Raw genomic sequence first — 7,114 nt, forward strand, 5'->3', positions numbered from 1 at the left:
TAGTATCATCATAAACAAGGACATGACAAATAAGTATGGAAAATAAGTATGGAAGGACATTTCGTAATGTAAGTGAACCATTGTGCGGTGGTACCACCCAGTGACAACTGTGAGACAATGTGCAAAGTATCAAGCAGAACTCAAGTGATCAGTGGTAGAATACAATACTATAACAGTTGTACAGTTGGTGCAGAAAATCATTGAACCATTTTAAAGTGACCAGTAGCAGTATTTGTAGTACAAGAAATGTGCAATTGTACAGATGTCCTCGAGCGCTTTGAATTTTCTGGTGCGGTGGAGTATACATCAGTGGCTGTTTAGGGAGTTAATGGCTAGAGGGAAGGAGCTGTTTAAGTGTCTGCTGGATTTGGTGCGCATGGATCGGTCGCGCCTGCCTGAGGGGAGTAGCTGGAAAAGGTGGTGGGCAGGGGGCGGGGGATTCAGTAGGATTTTCCGTGCCCTTGTCTTGATTCTTGCAGTGTGCAAGTCCTCAAGAGTGGGTAGGGCAGATGCAATGATTTTTTTCCGCCGTCCTCACTGTCCGTTGAAGTCGGATTTTGCCTACTTCTCCCTTTCATAATTTTGCTGCTGTAAATTGGGAATTTCTCCATTGTGAGACAAATAAAGGTTTTCTTATCTCTTCTCTCATGTTCTCCCCCTGCCTGTGTGGGTTTTCTCCGGGTACTCTGGTTTCCTCCCACATTCCAAAAACCTGCATGGTCAGTTAATGGAGCACTCTAAATCAGGGGTGCCCAAACTTTTTTGACCGAAGATCTACATTTTGATCAACCAACATCCCCGACGGGTGCATACGCACGCACTTACACACGCATGCCATGATGAGCATCAGCCATAACAGCCGCAAAGATGAACAAAACAGCAAAATAAAGTACACACAAGAGTCGATGAGCTTGTGAAAAGGATATCACTGCCTACCTTAGTGGAAAACCTGACGCAGATGCATACGATGCACTTTTGCAGCCTGTTAACTATCGTAGATCACGCATATTGTTTTAAAATGCTTCTCTCGGCCGTCCAGATGCCATTCTTTGAGTGGCATCGGTGAATTGTACACGAAATGCACTTTGCCTGATAATAATAATAATAAAGGCTACATCGCAACAGCTCTAATCACAAGCCGCAATTGCAGACTGCTGAGCGCTAACAACTTCCGGTGACGCAGGTCACGCGCCACCGTATGTTAAAGGTGACCTGCTTCAGCATTCAATGGTACGAACAGTTAATTAAATTTTAGCACTGTTAGATGTCAAATTCCCATTACAGGATGATTAGGGTGACGTGTGCGTTAACACAAAACAATATTTTACTAACATGCACACACACACACACACACACACACACACACACACACACACACACACACACAAATGTTTGTTTGTTTTTTTATTTCCTCTCCACCCCTCGCAATCGACTTGGACCAGTCTGCGAGCTACAAGTTGATCATGATCGATCTTATGGGCACCCCTGCTCGAAATTGTCCCAAGGTGTGAGTGTGAGCGTGGATGGTTGTTCGTCTGTGTGCCCTGCGATTGGCTGGCAGCCAGTGCACCCCGCCGACTGCCCGAAGAGAGCTGGGATAGGCTCCAGCAAGCCCTTGTGAGGATAAGCGAATTAGAAAATGGATGGATGGATAATCAGTTAATTCCAAAAAAAAAAAAAAAAACAACAGAATAATCCATTATTTAAAAAAAATCAATTGTAGCTCTAAAAGTGACTCATGGATGATTGGTATCAGCAGGTGAAAACCGTGAATCCCGAAATGTTTCTATCGCCAAGAGTGATGGTATATAGCTTTTCACTACAGCAGAGCAAGTTCAGACATGTTCCAGATAACGTCATCTTTGGACTTCTGAGGACTTCGCACTTTCTTTTTTTTATCCATCAATTTGTTGTGTACAAGTAAATACGATGATTGAATTAAACATTTATTTGGTTTCAGTGCCATAACAGCCCCCCGAGGGAAGACGAAACTTCAAAGTGGCCTGTGACAAAAAAGGGTTTGACACCCCTGCCTGAAACGGTCGGCTGATGAACATTGGTAGCAGGTGAACCCGCTGGAGGGAAAGCCCTCGCCTGCCACCTGGTGGAGACACACAACTCAACTCAACTGTATTTGTAGAGCACCTTAACACAACCACTACAGAATACAAAGTGCTGAATATGGAGCAAAAATAATTCATACAATATAAAACAAGTAAACAATAAATTAATAACAAAGACAGTCAAACTAAAATGATTGACTATCTAAAATTGATCCTTCCAGGTTGAGGAAAACTGGAGGTGATGATTACTGGACATGTAAAACATTTTGACTGATTAAATCAATAATCAAAGGCCAGAATGGTTTGCAGTCTTTCTTTAATTGTTGAACACCTCACCGAGGCCTCACCAAGGACATGTTCAACCCAGAAAGTACGATTTGTGCTTTTCTGCATTCAACTTTGCTGTATAAAAGAACACTTTAATATTGCATTACTTACTAAAATAAAAATGAATGCAATATGAATCAAAGTTCTATATTCTATTAAATGGCACAAAGTATGAAATTGACATATGTGTCCTTTTTTTGTGACAATTTTGTTCGGTGGTGTGCTGTGCGATTTTGCAAATTTAAAATATGTGCCCTGACTCAATAAAGTTGGGAATCACTGTTTTATGCAGTGGACATTGCAAACGTTTGAAATCTTTTCAAATGCTGTTGCGTTGCATACACAGCAGATGGCACCAAAAACATGACAACCGCTAATCTGTTTTCCCACGTGAATTACAAGTATTTCATGATGGGTATTGTTGAATTGAGCTGGGGCTTTAAGAAGGGCGAGGCTGCTACTGGCAGGTGACCGTTCGCTCGACGTATAAAAAGCGGCATCGCAGTTTGTTTTGTTTGAAAATCATTCACTTCGTTGTCAGCCTGGTCCCAAAGGTTGAGCTACGTTTGTGTCCGCTTTTCTTTGTCAGATCCGTAGAGTTATCTTGTAGATTCAATCATGCTCGCTTGCTTTGTTTGTCTGCTTTGTCTTGGGGCCGTAGGGCAACGTGGGCAAAAGTCTTGCAATCATAGTGGTGTCTTTACTTAGTCCCTGTTTTTGCGAAGTTGCCATGTCCTGTTTGGCCGGCTGCACTGGAATGTTTAAATGACTAATTTGCGTTACAGCTGGAGTTAATCGTGCCGGCGCTCCGCTTCCGGGTTTGACCTCTGGGACTTGTAGTCCTTTTGTTCGGTTGCACTTGGTATATTTCTGTTGTTTGGTTTCTTACGTTTAGACTATGAATAATATTGACAACAATAATACATAGTGTAAAATCATGGTTGATAACATTATTTATTAAAATTAATGTTAAGATGAAGGTATTACATTAATTAATGTCAAATATATACATTTACATTGTGATGAAGATAGATATATTTTTGTTGCATTTATGTGTACTGTAGGTTATATTACCTGCTACTGCTATATGCTTCAATAAATGATCAAAATAGTACAAAGTGAGTAATCCTTCCAAGCTGACTGACGATCCCTATTCAGAGGGCTGTGAAAAAACGGGAATAACTGAACAGTAATAACTACCGGGTTGGATTGGATTGAAATCAACCAACAGATCCCCGCAGCCATCTTGTTACCTCTGCATCCCGCTTCCTTGACGCATAATTTTCCCGCCAGACGCACAGTTCCAAATAATGTGCGTTTTTGCGAAAATAAACAATAAATTTTTGCAGCATTTGTTTATAAGAAATACACCTATTATCAATGTATATTGCTGTTGTTTGTGTTATTATCATATGCAATTGAAGAAGTAGACAATTTCAGAATTCTAAATTTGGGACTCTCTAAATGCATAATGGGACTCATACTTTTCTGATCAGCAAGTCCCTGGGACTCGCAGGGCTCAAACTGTAAAATTATCACTGAATCCCCTGATGAGTTTTTAGCCTTGAAGAGGAATAAATCACTCTCAAAGCAAACACCGTGTCTACCTAACCATTGACCAAAGGAGCACCACCATCTAGTGGGAAAAGACCCTGGTGAAATAAGCCTTGGTCAGATAAAGGTTGGGGTAGGACTAGATAAGTTTTTTACTTCTTCCTACTCCTTTGAACATAATAATTGTGTTGTATGATGACTGTTTTCTCTTTTTACTATTTTACTTACCTTACTTTCTGTCAATTTATTACTTTATATGTTTTTATGTTCAAAAAATAAATGAATAAAAGGATAAGGAAAATGTACACACATGAACTTGAAACCCTCAGAGGGAAGCGCTCCGCTGCGCAATCCTCCTTCACTAAGGGGGCCAATAAGCTTGCCTCCAGAGTCAACCTGTTGGGAGAGAGAGCCCTGATTGATGAGCTGAGGGCCCTTGAGGTGGACTATGGGAGGGTCAGTGATGCAGGAGATGACTATGCTGAAACTCTCACTGCAGTAAAAGGAACCGAGGATGAAGAGGACAAGGCAAAAGAAGCAACAGCTGAATGCCTGCGCAAATACACAGAAACCGTTGAGCTCATCCAAGAGACAATCTGGACTAAGTTTGCTGCAGATAACATCAGAGATTGTGCAGAGGCTAAAATAGACCAGATTGAGAGCTGCAACATAAAGAAATGACAGAAAAATGATTTTAAGATCACCAGAAATAGCCTGCGGGAGAGGGTTGATGAGCTCGAACAAAGATGCAGTAACTGGGATGCTCTAATCTCATATGCCAACACAAAGGTGCTGAAGGAGAAGGTCCGAGCTCTGTGGCGCCGAGTAAGAGACTTGGAGGATAGCTGGCAAGATCCAAGATACACAGACAAGTCGTCCGAAGATGTGGATGACAAGGCCCCACAAGAAAAAGAGTCTGACAGAGCAAAGAACATGCTTAACCCAGTCAGCCTCACAGAGCCTCAATTAAGCAGTCTCGGTCTCAAAGATGAACTTCCTTCAGGCAACATCACCCAGGCTGCTCCATTTAATCCCACGCCAACAACCATCTCAAATCCAGGTGCCAGAATCCAGACACCTAGTGGACCAGTTGGTGGCCACACTGAAACTGCATCAAATGCCTTGAACACACCGCCGATGAACCAGAGTGCTACAAAAATCAGTTTCCCCTCGAGAGAGCACTCCTCCCCACGTTTTCTGGTGACATAACAGATTACTTCCATTGGAAGGCTGAGTGGGGAGAACTGGAGCAATTGGGAAACCCATTTAGGACGGCAGGTGTGACAAGGTTACATCTCCTAGCAAGCCTCAGTGAGAAAGTGAAGAAGGACCTAGTCCTGTCCAGCTGCGCGTCCGCTGAAGAATTGTTCCGACGTTTGGATAACAGATATGGGAACAAGGCAAGGATTGTCCAAATGATAGCAAGTGAGGTGCAAGGCCTAGCCCCTGTAAAGACGAATCACCCCAGGAAAGCAATTGAGCTGATTCAGACGGTGGAAAGGGCCCTAAGCAACCTTCTCATCCTGGGTAAAGAGGATGTCATGAAAAACCAACTCGTGGCACATTCCCCCTAGGAATATTTACTGGTCTGTGTGCTTTACACATGGAAGGTACAACAAGTATGATAATGCAAATTACATTGTCTACTTGTTTGACTTCAATCAACAGAATTGCAGCTATTTGCACATTGATTTCCAGAAGGCTTAAGAATTGTATGGGAGTGTTTTTTTGAAATCCGATTTATGTCAATAAATTTATAATCTAAAGATGGATACTTATTATTTTTTGTAACACATTGCATCCCCCAAATATTAAAGAAACAAAAACACATTACAACATGACCTGACAAAAAAATAGCATCAATCACCATTAAAATGCTCTGAGTAAATTCTACTATTATATTGTAACAGTGTTCACATCACATTCTTAAGCACCGGTGGGCAAACTACGGCCCGCGGGCCAATCCGGCCCGCCGAAGATTGGTTAAGAATACAGGAGAAGGTTTGATGTGAATTATGCAATTCATGTCATTTTGACTTGCAATGACCGGCGTTCAACACCAGGTGGCGCAGTGACTTGATTGTGCAGTGCCCGGACCGAAAGAACCATACAGAGAGAGAGAGAGAGAGAGAGAGAGAGAGAGAGAGAAAGAGAGAGAGAGAGAGAGAGAGAGAGAGAGAGAGAGAGAGAGATATTTGATGTATGATGTATCATCACAGACCCTCTTCCTTCTGTGCTTTTATTTTGGAGAGCCCACTTCCAGGGACTTTCTGTGTCTTTTTCCCTTTAATTACAAGGCCGGGCCGCAGGGTGCCCCCACACCTGCAGCTGATTAGCAATCACCTCCTGCGTATAAGAGCTCTGCTAATCTGAAAGCGGGTGCCAGATGATTCTCGCATTATGAGTGGCATCTAGGCGATTGCTTGTGCACACACTTGCCATTTTTGTATTTTTTGTGCATACTCAATTGTTCTTGTTTTCCTTGTTCCAGTGCCTGCCTCCCTGCCCAGCCTGGCTCCACATTTCCCTCCCCGGACCACTTGACCCTGCACCCTTCCTTCCCCCATCTCCTTCGCTTTTGGATCCTCTGCCGCCATTACCTTTGCCGACCACAACAATATGTTGACAGTCCATACCAAACATCAACAGAACAAAAAGCATTAAAGTATTACCATACTTTTTTTTAATGAGAACAGTGAAACAACTGTGTTATATGTCCTGTATGAACGCCCAAGTATGATAACAACATACATGTGTGACAACATAAGCAACAAAGCGCAACAATATATTGCCCAAAAACTGTAGCATACAGTACAGGTATATGACAAAATATAACAAAGTTAGGACTATTTGCTACAAAATGAGACGAGTAAAAGACCTGGTGGCTTTCTTTCCACGCACTCACTGTCTCGAACTTGACCTCCCCTCGATCACCACACAAGACAGCGTTGCTCAGCTGATGTCGTGCAACGAACTTTTGAACCCACCCACGGGACGCTTCGAAGTCTTCGATGCCCATAGCACTATGTAACTCGATTGCTTTCTTATTAGCGATCCAGTTTGCGGAAAGTTTTTAGCACGATAACAGTCAAACCATTCCAGGAAACGTTTATTTACTCGATTGTCCGTCAAGCCGCATGCAATTCACTCTGAGCATGGAAACACCCAGA

The sequence above is a fragment of the Hippocampus comes genome, unplaced genomic scaffold (assembly GCF_001891065.2).
Source record: "Hippocampus comes isolate QL1 unplaced genomic scaffold, H_comes_QL1_v1.1 scaffold212, whole genome shotgun sequence".
In the NCBI taxonomy this organism is placed as follows: domain Eukaryota; kingdom Metazoa; phylum Chordata; class Actinopteri; order Syngnathiformes; family Syngnathidae; genus Hippocampus; species Hippocampus comes.